Source organism: Aythya fuligula, chromosome 23 (assembly GCF_009819795.1).
Source record: "Aythya fuligula isolate bAytFul2 chromosome 23, bAytFul2.pri, whole genome shotgun sequence".
Classification (NCBI taxonomy): domain Eukaryota; kingdom Metazoa; phylum Chordata; class Aves; order Anseriformes; family Anatidae; genus Aythya; species Aythya fuligula.
In genome coordinates, this window is record NC_045581.1 from 1,222,499 (window position 1) to 1,236,139 (window position 13,641).

Here is a 13,641-nt window from a genome sequence, read left to right on the forward strand (position 1 = left end):
CAGTAGAGAAACAAGCACACACAGAGGCAGAGCAGAATGGAAGACTTGCTCAGGTCCTTGGGCAACCCTGCAGGAGAATCCCTATTACTTGTAGAGTGCACAGAGAGCAAGCACTGAGCTGGCCAGCCAGGATGGGAGAAAGTAGTTAAGGGCAAAGACCTTAGTGGGATGCAAGAGGAGGAAAACACAGGGGACAGTTTAGACTGGACATCAGTGTGTTGGACCTAAATTTTTAGTCACAGCCTTCCTCTGAGTTGACAAAAGGGGTCTTTTGAGGATGCAGAGAACACTGCAGACAGTATATTAATTTATTCTCTTTTTAATATTGCTCATCATGATTCTTCACTGTCTTCACTACCCATCAGCTGGGACAAGGTACATTTAGAGCTCACCCTTTACTGGGCTTTGATTTTCCATCTCTTTTCTTTGCATGCCCTCTCCAGAGAAAAGTTTATAACACCATGTGAAACCTGTTACTGTCCAGACATTGTCCTGAGAGACGGGACTCCTGGGTCCTGATCTTGGCTTGGCCAAAGGTTTCATTTATAACCTTACCTTTGAACTCACCTGTAAAATTGCCTAATTCAAAGCATTCAGCTGTTACTGATCAAAAGGTTAGATCCTTTTTAACACTGCTGAAATTTCTTTCTGTAGACACCCACCCTGTTAATCTGGAGCTCCTGAAAGGTTAGGCAGGGCTTGCAGGTTTTCTGTTACAGTGAGCTGCAGGGGCTGGTTCAAGGTTAGTTATGTCAATGCTGGCACAAATATATTGGATAGGAAGGGTACTGGTATGGTGCATATGCTGGGACCAGGCAGAGGTATTTTTAAACTACTTAAAGAACCAATAGTAACTACCCAAACACACTGCCTTCCAACCGCATGCTGTAACCAAACACTGCTTACAGCTCAGGCTCCTCGTAGCTTGGTCTACCACCTCCATGGTTTCTACCTACTCCCCTGCAACATCACGTCTCAAGAGATACAGAAGGTGGCCAAGCATCCCATGGAGGGTATACACTTCCTGTGCACCATCTTCTCCCATGCAAAACTGAAAATGGATTTTTTTCAGATCTTGAGAGAATCTCAGATGAAAGAAATACAGAAACTAGCCCAGAGGCCTGGGACAGCGTGCACTGAAATCATTTGGTTTTGAACTGGGTTTCACTTGTGTTTGTAGTTTTTAGCAGTGCTCCAAGACCTGGGTGTGGAGGCAGAGTTCCAAGCAACAGACACTGTTTGAAACAAGTCTTTGAGGGCTGCCTTTAAAGATGAGCCCTCCAGATCTTTATTCCCCTTAAAGTGGGAGAGGTGACTTGGATTACGTCTCCTGGCACTAGTCATGTACGTACCTGCATGTTTATAATCATAGATTTAGACCAAAACACAGAATTATATCATTCTTCACGTGCTTACATTACAGGTCTGTAGTTATTACCCTGTCTTGACTCTATGCACTGGGCAAATGGCAAAGAAAATTCAGGAATAGTGTTATTTGAGGTTTTTAAGCTTCTTTATATTTCTTTCTCCCTGAATGCTGAAAGAAGTGTTCATGACCTCACCAGCATCTGATTTATAGACACTTACTTCCCAGCTGACAAACCCTTATACAGTGAAATCTCTTTATTATCTGGGATACAAGATCCTCCTGCAGTTCAAAAACAGATGGTTATACCACCCAGGACTCCAAGACCAGAACTGATGAATGGCACCAGCATGATATTATGCATTAACAAAGCAGAGTCAGCATGGCCTGGAGCTGTGTCCCCTCATTGGGTCATGCTGCTAGACTGGTGTGCTGTCACCACGCATCCCATCGAGGTGTTCCTCTGTGAAATAGGGGTAGAAATGCTTCCAGAAGGTCCACATGCATTCAGGAAGTGTTTTCAGCCAGCTGAGAATAATCACATCTACTTTGCTTGCATCTATTGTGCTTTGGTGCTGTCGTCTTCACATTGTCCACGCTCCTGACACTGCTGTGCTTTCACTGATTTCAGTGCACTTACTCCTGGTGTGTATTGGAGCATGACTCAGTACCAAGAGTTTCACCATTGTATGGGTAGAAAAACTTGTAGAGGGTAATGAGGGAGCCATCTGTTATTCTGTTGTGCCACAAGGGGAGGCAGAAAAAAGTTTTAGAAAGCTTTTTCAGTGGCTTTGAAACTAGAGCATGCTCTGATATAGCATTTGCAACGGTCTCCCTGATACTGGTCCCTGCCTATTCAATATGCTCCAGCCACCTCTCCTGGAAATCTCAAGTGCCAGATAGACGTAACTTTAATGAGATTTCAAGCCAGCCAGCCTTTCCTGTTCTCAACTTGTAGGAGTGCAAACCTCATCATGCATCTTTAGAGCTCCTTTATATTTTATTAAAATGTTGCTGGAGAAGAGGGCACAAGAGGGGATTTCTCTAAGGGAGAGATATTTGTGGGCCAGGAGAGCTGATGTCAAGGGACGTGTCCATGAGTGGTAGAAGGTTTGGGAAGGATGTGTCCTTGGGTGGACTCCTTCAGCACCATCTGTGCTTACAGCTGAGCAAATGTGTGAGTACATGTGACAGTGACGTACATGGGAACCAAAGCAGGGACAGCATCTGACAGTCCAGAAGAGGTTCAGCTGCATTGTTACATGATGCTCTGAAATAATTAAGGGGAACCACCTCATGCAAGGATTTTTAATAATTCTAAGGAAACAAAGACTAACATGAAAGGGGAAGATATTTTAATTTGCGCTTTAAATTAACTATTTTATTTGACTTCAAGCAAAGGACTTGTGGCTGCTGCATGAAATGCGACAGGAATGTAATGGATCTGCCTGTCTTGATTCAGTACTGGTGAGGACAGGCAGGGGCCTCATGACCTCATAGGTGTTTTCCATCTCTCATTTCTCTGACTCTGTGATAGAATGAGACAGGAGGCATTAAAAAGACATCTGAGAGGAAAAAGCTTTCCCATTACATCAATAAAAAATACTGGCCCCAGTGGGAGGAGGCTGTCAAAGACGCCCAACCTGAAGGCCTTAATAAAACTTGTCTTTTGAGCAGCGGATACTTCTTTCCCTATAACATGTAAAGCTGCAAAAACTGACAGCCAAGGTAACAGTAGGAGCCTTCAGCTCTGAAAGCAGAGTTTGCTTTGCTCTGGGTTGCAGGAGTTTCTAGGGGACCTGAGTTTCTTGAACACTTCCCTTTCAAACAAAAAATGATGAAGTGCCATGGATGGAAGTAATTTTTTTTCCTTTTCCTCCTTTTTCCTCTGATAGCTCTTCTCCATCCTGCCTTACTGAAAGAAAATGGCCTACCCAAAACCAAAAAAGTTAATCAGCTGGAACCAACAAATCGAACTACTTCCACTTATTGTCCCTCTCACAGAACCTGCTCAAGCATCCCATATATCACCTGTCCCCAGTCATTATTTCCATATTATGTACAGCACAGCTCCCCACTTTCTCAAACATTAGGCAGAAAAACTGCAGAAAATAGTTTCAATGCCAGCAATACACAGCCAGCACAGCTGCAATCTGTGTTCCAGGCTTGCACTTCAGGAGCAGTTAATACAGTTCATAGGTTAATTCAGGTGTGGAAGAACCTAAGAAGGTTTCTAGGCCAACCTCCTGCTCAGCTGGAGCATGTCACCATCCACACAATTTTTTCTGTCCATCTGTTTCATAGTCAGAGATACGAGATGCCTGGAACAAAAGTATTCTTGTCTAGGACAGGGGAGCTATCATGTCCACCAGCAACTCCCAGCCTTGCATTTTGGAAACAACCCCACTAACCTTCACCTCTATTTTACAGTATATGGCCTTTCTCCTCAAGAACTTCCATCTTCCAAAAGATTCTTCACTTCTGTCAACCCTAGGCAAGTATCAATTGTACTTGCTCTCCTTGCAATTCTGATCATCATGTCTCCCTTGTTCTCAGAACAAATAACAGGAGATGGAAGTGCAGTGGAGACATTGGCCTCCAGCTGCAGAAATCATATCTCTTGAGCGGACCTGTGCAAGAATCCCTTCTATTTCCAAAACAACCTCCTCACATCTCAGCATAGGGCATCCCCCACCCCAACCCTACTCCCATTTCACAGGGATGAAGGGAAATTCAGAAGTGACACATCTCTGCTGTTCCATGAGAGGGCAGTATCGTATGGAAGCAAAGCCTCCACTGAAAAATGTAGGGATGTCTGGGCAGGAGGAGGCAGGGGGAGATAGGAGAAAGGTCCCAGAGAATTGAATAAAAACAAAGTCCATTATGTTCTCAGGGACTTACCAAGACTCTGCAGACACCCAGAATTTACTAGAGCTCCTTTTTATGCGGTTTGAAGTCTGGAACAGGGCTAGAAATCTCTTTGAAACACGGATGAAGAAAATAAAATAAAGGAGGTTATTATCTATTAATTTCTGTGTGATACCTTTGTACAGAGCAGGTTCCGAAGGATTCTGCTTGGGGCTCTTTAGAAATCTTGCCCCTTGCTGAACTGCCCTAACTTTGTACTACTGGAGTTTAATCAGAGGGGACGCTCAAGTCATTATGTTTTTTCTCAAAATCTCACTGAGGTTCCTGGCAAATCATCACATCTTCAGAAGAGACCTTGATACATTGCCTGCTGGGAACTGAAGGTGCAGAGGAAAATCTAGGCCAAGCACCCTGGGAATAATTAATTCCTGAGTACCACTGGGACATAAAATAGCATCCTTATTGATAATTTCTCTTTATGTAGATATCCAGGGAGGATCATCTAGCTTTCCAGCACGTCACCTACAAAGGTCCCATCCCGTATTCTTTCCCCTACAAATATCTTACACTATATAAATAGGTCACAAGTCAAGAAGTTGCTTCTGAAAGAGGTTACACCTCAGGTAGCAGCTGCCCTCCAGCATGACTTGGGTTCACCCTGACTTAGTTTGTCTGCTTTCTGTTCTCCATCAAGAAGGAGTGAGACAAGTACACCACGGCTGAAGAGGCCAGACACTGTGACACCTGGATACCTTCCTACAGAAATGATCCTAAATATAGAAGAGGAAGGGAGACTGTCTCCACTGAGTTCATTTCACACTGCAACATGCAAGAGAAGAGGATTTGCCTCTATCTTGCAAGCAGACTTTCTAGAAATGGGAGATATCCTCTTCTGCGGGAGGAAGAAAACTTCCTCCTCCCTCCCCTGCCATGCCAGAGCAAAGGGCAAACCATGAACACTCTCTCCTTAACCACACACAACCACAACAAAGACATAAAGAGGTCTCTGCTCCTTCGAGCGTCCCCATGGTATAACCCCTGACAGCTGCAGCATGTGTTATGAGGCTTGGTCCTGGATCCTGCTGAAGATCTGATCCTTCCTGATCAGATGACTTCACACAAGTTGCTGCCTCAGGTTCAGTGTCTTAAAGAAGGATTATTGCTACTACCTCACACCTTAAAAAAAAACATTGAGACCTAGAGGGAAGTGGAGCAGAGGGGTAGATACTATCACTGCCCACAAACTGAGTGTGCCCCATGTAATCATCTGGCAGATGCTCCACGGGTATAACTTTGGAGATGCCTCTGAAGGATTCTGCTGACCATGTCCCATCCAGTGTGCAGAATGTGTGGTTACATAACTTATTTGCCTCTCTTTTAAAGAGGCCCTGAGGCACCAATGCTAATGGAAAAACAGAACAAGCAGGAGGGCAGGGAGGGGCAGACAGATGGCCATCTCTCCAGCAGCGAGGCTTTTATTTGTCAAAAAGTTATGAGATCACTCTAGGAAAAATATCAACAAAACAGGGAACAACCTCAGGTTTCCTTAACACTACTGAGGTTGTTTCTATCCTTTTTATTTTTATCCCCTTTTTCTTCCATAAAGCTTTCTTTCAGCAACTGTGCACATTCTGATTTACAAATTCACTTGACCTTCAGGTCTTTGGAGCATGTTTCACGTAGGACCATACCTCTGCACTGTGACTGCTGCCCCTGTGGCCCCTGCACTCCTGTAGGGATTGCATCTGCCAACGCAGCAGCGTAGCCAGGGATTTGATTCTCGTGCCAAGGTACTCACACATAAGCATACCCTAGTTTTTATGAGGTTATGCTGAATCAGTTGCCTAACAATGCTGGAGGGATCCCAAGGCTATTAAGGTCCTGTATCATGGGTCTTTGAAACTGCAAACACCATCACTTGTTTTAAATCAATGCTGCTGGGATAGATTTTCAAAAGACTTTGCAAAGATTTATTTTTTAACTAACTATGAGGCACTTCCCAGAGACATCTTCCATGTGAGGAGCTTCAGCTGCCAGCAAACCCCAGAACTAAGACTTTTTAAGATGTTGGTTGGTGTGGGTGGTGACTCATTAGAGCAGATGACTACAGAGTTCAAATTTCCAGTGGCTAGAATCAAAAATCAAAGCTAGGAAACAGTGGAAATGAGTAAACAGTAACAGTTTAATTGTCAGAAATTCCTAGATTTTATGCAAAAAAAAAGTGATGAATCTTCCAATACAAAGAAACACAGACTGTCAGAGGTGGTCGTATCTCTTCTGGCTGAGTTAGACCATCTTGGAGAAACACCTAATCTTGGTTCAATGTTAACTAAAAGGTTCCCAGCATGTTGCCCACAAGATCTTCTGCCATTACTCATAACCACAGGATTATGAACAAACTGAATTTGCCACCACTAAAAACCCAGATTGACAGGGAAAGCCAAATACCTCCAGGCCTGCAGCATGCTACTTGCCCAGTACTTTAACCCACGGGCCAGAGAAGGCTGCGACTCGTGTTAAATGATGGGAACTGGCCACACCTCTGTTGGAGGCTTCTTGCTAGTTAATCATTATAGCCATAACCACAAAAACAATGATGGCAGTGTGGCAGAATCATACAGCTTAGAGTAGAGTACAATGTCTCTTCAGAGTATGAAGAAGGACAAGTTGGAACTTTAAGCCATTGTTAAGCCACCTTTGCCAGTTATTGAATGGACTATGAAACCCTTTTCATTTTTCAAAGCGGTTTCTAAGAAGAGAGACAGTGGTGTCTGGAGTTATAGTTACCACAGGAACATGTTTTCTCAAAGCTATTGATCCTTTAGCTGTACTTTCTCCTGGTATCTGAGCTTCAGTTCACCATTCTCTCAAATAATACTCTGCAAGAGATTTGGGCTCCAGAGACTAACTTGCTGTCTCTCACTAACTTGGTTCAGATGCATTTCATTTGCAGTTGTGACTCACTCCTCATGGCTGTATTCATTTCTCATAAAGCTGGGTGACTTAATCATACCTTCTCACTGAACTAATGCTACTGCGCCTTACCTCCTGGCTACACCAGGCAGCATACCTGGGTAATAATGCTGCTTCCAGCAGCCTCTTGGCTCATGGGCACAATTAGCAGACTGCAGCAAGATGCTGAGCTGGGCTGCTCGGTTAGCACCAAGCTACTGTAGTAACACGTGTACCCAGAGCTTCACATGCCTCTGCTCCTGGGAGGTGTCTCTGCTTGCTCTCTGGGGGAGTTGTCCCTATCTAACAGATGGGCAGCAGGCCTGGAGCTCCCAAACCCAGCTCCCTAAGCTGTTATTCTTGCAGACTAGGCTCACTCCTGAACTCGAATCCCTATGGCTCATGAAGATTTTACTTGGCAACTCAGAGGAAGGTGCCTTGAGAAGTTGGCTTCAGTCTGGAGGCCGTCCAACCTGCCCCAGACAGCAGCCCCCAAGTGCCTCTTCACCTGGTAGGAAGTGCCAGAGTTCACCCTGCTCCAGCCTCTCTTTCTCTGCTTCTCCACCCTCCATGGCTGCAGCAGGAAGGGGGGCTGGGACTGGGCTCTGCTGGTTCTGTTCTTGCTCAGAAGATAATAGGAATTCCCCATCATGGCATATGGTCTCCAAATGGGATCAGAAACACTGGGCTACAAGATCTGAAACTCTTAAGAGCTAAAAAAAAAAATACTCTCAGGAAAACAAGAATAAGAACAGTAGCTTGTTCACGAAGTAAGACAGCCTCCTTTGAACACTCTGAGATGCTGTAGAGGGGAGGTATTTAGTGGATAGGAGCCATTGCCATGCCTGCCTCCGCTGGCTCTACCAGTTTCAAACCCATTCTTCATCACTCATTGCTGTACTCATACCTATCTCTCTTTTATTCCACAGACTATTTATATTTTTGATGTACATAATGTTACAACAAAAACCACAGAGCAAATATACACATTCTTAAGCTATAAATATTGCTGGAAACTAATGACATCGTGCAGACAAAAGGAATTGTTCTGATAATAAATTATTGTCTTTCTCTTATTATGCACTGAAATTCTGTGGTGACTCACTGAAAAGTGCATTGTTTGCCTAGAGAGCAATTATAGGACTATGGGAGGTTTTTACTTAAGTGTCCCTCCAGCTCTTCTACTGAGCTACTGGGCAATACAGAATGTGAGAGTCAGGGAGTCAGAAAGCCATTAATAAACATCTTGACAGAGTAGGATAACAGAGATCGAGGAGTAATATATCCTGGTCCTCAGCTTCTCCCTAACGTTTCATTGGACAGTGCAGAGAGTAGGGATAAAGTGATGTACCTGATTAAAAATGTTCCCATGACTCAACTATAGACATCTATACCTCTGCTGTTTTTCTTTTTTCTTTTCTTTTCTTTTCTTTTCTTTTCTTTTCTTTTCTTTTCTTTTCTTTTCTTTTCTTTTCTTTTCTTTTCTTTTCTTTTCTTTTCTTTTCTTTTCTTTTCTTTTCTTTTCTTTTCTTTTCTTTCCTTTCCTTTCCTTTCCTTTCCTTTCCTTTCCTTTCCTTTCCTTTCCTTTCCTTTCCTTTCCTTTCCTTTCCTTTCCTTTCCTTTCCTTTCCTTTCCTTTCCTTTCCTTTCCTTTCCTTTCCTTTCCTTTCCTTTTCTTTTCCTTCCCAGAATCTAGAATTACATGTCTGATTCCAAAAGAACACTGAATTCTTTTCAGGTTACTGCAGAATGACAAAGCAAGCATGAACACTGTGCAAGATGTCTAAATGCCACCTCTCACATACGTTTTCCCTATAGATGTTCCCATAATGCCCAAAAGAAACATTGTTCTGCATTGAAAACCACTCTGTTTATTTACCCACCCACCTCCCAGTTGGATACTTTTAGGATTGTCAACTTTTCTTCCCCACTTCAGTCACAAACACCCACACCCACACCTATGGCTCTTTATTCTCAGCTCTCCAAGACAAAAATATTTAAACTCAACAGTAGATAAAGGGTATAACTTCCCCTAAATCAGCAGTGAAATTTGTTGATAAATGGGAAATCAAATGGGATGCAATTAGAGGAGACTAAATACAGCAAAACTGATTCAGCACTACATGACACACCTTCTCTTGCCCTGTCGTGTGGAGGAGGAAGGACACTCACCTCCCTGTACTTTTGATGATGCTATGCATGATCATATGGCATGCATATTTTGTTGTGTGTCTCCAATAATGTTTCTGCCCAGTTGCTCTAAAGATTTTTTTTTTTATTATTCCCCCCACACACATTCTTTCTCTTTGGGCACTATGCCACATTACATTTATTTGCACTTATTGTGGCTTTACATTGCCTGTACTACATGCTGTCAAGATTTCTAAATCACATGCACACAGCACCTCATTAAAATTTCTGTCTCATTCTCCTTTGAATTTCTCTTATTTCAACTTTCAGACATGATTCCTTTGTTGAAAAGTGGTTTCCCCACAGTACTTCTTGATAGTGAGTGTATCCATTCTTTGTGATCAAATCAATCTTCATTTACAAGAAACTAAATAAATGAACTCTTTCTCAGCACTCCCTACAGACGGTGAGGACTCCAGTCCTAAAGTCTTGTTTTTATTTACTTTTTTTTTTTTTTTTCTGGCACTCATCTGTGTGCAGTCCATTTTTCAACATCCTTTAAAGCCATGGACACTGGTGCTAGAGACTAAATGGCATCAGTAGAGGCAACATTTCTCCTAAATTCCCATCCAAATGCATCTCTAGGTGATAGGATCTTTGTTCTCGCACCACAGACAGTTTGCTCATCCTCCACAGAGGGTGGATTTATCCAGGCTGTGTAGCCCATAGGGCAATTCACCTGGCAAATGTAAGAGTCTGCTTCAGAGAGGGATGAATTCAGAATTCGCCAACAGTATTGTCCAGATCTCCATTGACTCTAAGAGGACATGAGCACACAGAGATACATACTCTGTGGACACCTCTCACAACTATAAGGATGCCAACCCCATTTTTCCATACTGGTCCCACCTGTGGTCTGAATGGAGTTAAAATCTCTCCACTACTTTTTTGTGCTCCATCACTGTAGGAACAACTTTTCACCTATGTTGTCCCAACCATACCTAGTAGTCCCTTCCTCCTGGAATACATTTGCATTAAAATGGGTTGAATATATTCCATGTATAGAGTAGGAGGAATTTAAGATTAACATCTTTTCTACAATACACAAAGAGATGGCCCAATGCCCAAGCAGTTTAGGAATTCCTTGTCTTTTCCTGGGACTTTCTCTTGGTCTTCTGTGTCCTATGTAAATTGCTTTCCTGGAGGACCTCTTGCATTATTAGATCAAAAATTACACCTGAACACATAGACATTTTTTTTCTAAAATAAAATAATATAAAAAAAAATACAAACAAAAGAAGTGTGTTTTAAGTTGGTTTGTTTTCCAGTAATTGTTTTAATGATGTAAAGTCTTCTCAGTTATTTGGCTCTGAAGATGTTTTCAAAACTTGAACACATTTCTGTCTTTAGCTTTTCTTAGTACATTTTTAAACTATAGATCATGGCACAGAAATTTATTGCAGTTTCTCCTTCCTCCTTCAGTGATATAGTACCTTATCTCTAATTGCAGGCTTCTCCATGCCACTGAGAAGAGAAGTGTTTCTGAAAAAGGCATCCTCTTTCTTGATCATAAATTTGTAGCTTTTAGTGATTTTAATGAACACCTCTTAGAGAACTTCTTAATTTCATTCTCAGCTTTCTGTATCTGAATTCACCAACAGTATTGTTTATCTATATCTAGTATTGTATATTGTATATGTATCTATATCTCAGCTTTCTGCATCTTTCCAACCAATTGCTCCTAGTCTGGGGGAAACATTTGCCAGGTGACTGACCCATTCTTCAGGATGCCCACAAACTCCTGTAAAGAGCCCATGAAGCATATGGCATAAAATAAATAAATAAATAAATAAAAATGCCAGTTCTCCCACTGTGAAGTTATAGACTGTTACTGGATCCCAGTCAACAGCCAACTGTTGATTAATTCTGTTTTATCCGTTTGATGTCCATCCAAGATTCTATTACACATTCTTGACAAAAATTTATTTTGTATTAATATATTATCACATATAATTAAAAAAATAATAATGATATTTTATGACCAGTTACATGAGACCTCCAGCATAAGTCATACTTTTGGAGTGTAATCCGCTTCATGTAATAAGTGCCTGTGATTTTTAGCAAGTGCCATACTATATTTGTGTGGTAAATTATGCATCAACTAAAGAGACTGCTACTAGTAGTACTTAAAAATATTAATTTCTAAATTGATTTATTTGGTACTGTTAAGAAGTGCCATCAGAACAGATGTGCTGGATATAACTGTTCAGCTCTGGGATGGGGAAAAACATTCCCATACCCATAATGTGAGATGCTGTGTGATGAATTGCCCACAGTTCTTCAATGTTAATCATGAAATCATCAGGACTTGTGTTAATGGCTTTATCTTTCAAGTGCAGATTGCAAAACACACACAAATATGACAGCAAAGAGGCCTGAGCCTTTAGTTCAGGAAATAACATATAAAGATCATGTTGACTGTTCAAATAAAATGAGGCCAGATAATGCCTGAAGCTAATGTTACATTATGCAATATATCAATAAATTGAATGCTGGTGAATCTGAAGGACAATAGAGTGGAGAAGGAAATAAACTATGCATATATAAACACTCTTCCTCCCAGCTGAATGACTAGGAGTGAGAAGCATGACTGGGATCAGAATGAAAGCTTGTTTCCACACAGAGACCTGGCCCATTCAATTTGAAGTAGGCGAAGTTTGGGGCTTTTAATGGATCTGATGAGAAGATCCTTGAGTGTGCATTAGTGAGTGCATCTTCGCACCCCTAAGATTGCCAGGACTCAACTCTTGTGCACAGAGCTGGGTGTTCATTTGCTAGCAAGCTCAAACTTAGTGGTGTGCAAGAGTGGCAGGAAGGCTGGACATCAGGCAGTGTGCACTAACACTACAGGGGCTTTGACCCTAGGTATTTCACAGAGTTTCCTTTTCATTACTTGAAATAGGCTAAAGCTCCAGACAAGCTAAAATTGGAACTCACCCTGCTTCCCTACAGTTGTGAGGCTTTCTGTGATTTAACAAACAAGTTCTGCCCTGATTCATGCATATGCTGATCTTCACTGCATTTCTGGTTGCTGTGATATTTCCAGGCATGATGGAAAACAGAAGCAGCAGTAATCGCATTAAAAAACTAGTCTGCATAATGAATGCAGTCTACTTCTCTGACATGAAAAAAATAATCTCTGAATTGTGTTGTGAACATGCAGCTTGCTCTGTCAGGTTAGCACAGTGCTCTATGCTGGCTAACTAGCCTGGTGAAATGAGGATAACCCAGTAACAAGGCTGTGCTGATGCAGCCACGTAGTGTAGGAAGCTCATTTTCTGCAGGATTGCACAGTGCCATGTGGGTACCCCATTAAGGGTCTGGGGAGCACAGGGCTTGCTTTAGCCAGATTCAAAGAAATTCTAATGTTCCCTTCTGACATGATTTTCTCTAATGGATCAGGGTTAGCATATTTCTCTCTTCAGCAAGTCATTCTTTCAGCAGATCCACCTCCACTCCAAGGCTTTGGCCCCAGGAGTTACTGGACTTTGTCAACTGTTAAGCTCTTGAATAAAATGACCTCTACATTGATCCCAATGGCCAGGACCCAGACTTTCACACATACCATCAATCTGGATCCAGAACTAAAATTTCCTAAAGTACAGGAATGTTTGGACCTTGGGCCAACCCACTTCCTTTTGTCTGCAGGATGCAAGCCAAGAGGTGGAGAGCAAACAGAGGTTGCCAGGTCCCTCAGGGGGAACTTGTGACATATCCCATGTGATACTTAGGGGGGTGGTGAAATCCCTAATCATAACCAGGGCCAACCTTTGGTGTTTGTCATGGGTCTTAGTTTGAACAGGTCACCATTTCTCACAGCCCTGAAAAGGCAGATTCACGTCATTCTCGCATGCATTGAATCAAGCATTACCTGCAGATACAGAGCAGGGGTATTTACAGATAGCAATTCTACTTTGTCTTACAGCTATTTGATGCGAACAAGAAGTAAGGGTTAAAAGCTATTTCTTTCTAGTAAATTTTATTAACCAAACAGTCACCTTCTGAGGATTTACCAAGAAAATTCTTTGTCTTGGATCCACCATGTACCTGTTGGCAGAGAGTATATGCAGAATATTGTTATTAGAACCTCTTGATATAAATGCAAAGGCCTCACACTGAATATAATAATTCATGCCTGTTTCCTTTTAGTACAGACCTTCCTTGATGGGAATAAATAAAAAATAAAAATAAAAAATATATAAAAAAATCCTTACTTATTGGCTTTGTAATATAAAGATAAAATGAAATTCCTCAACAGAGAGGAGA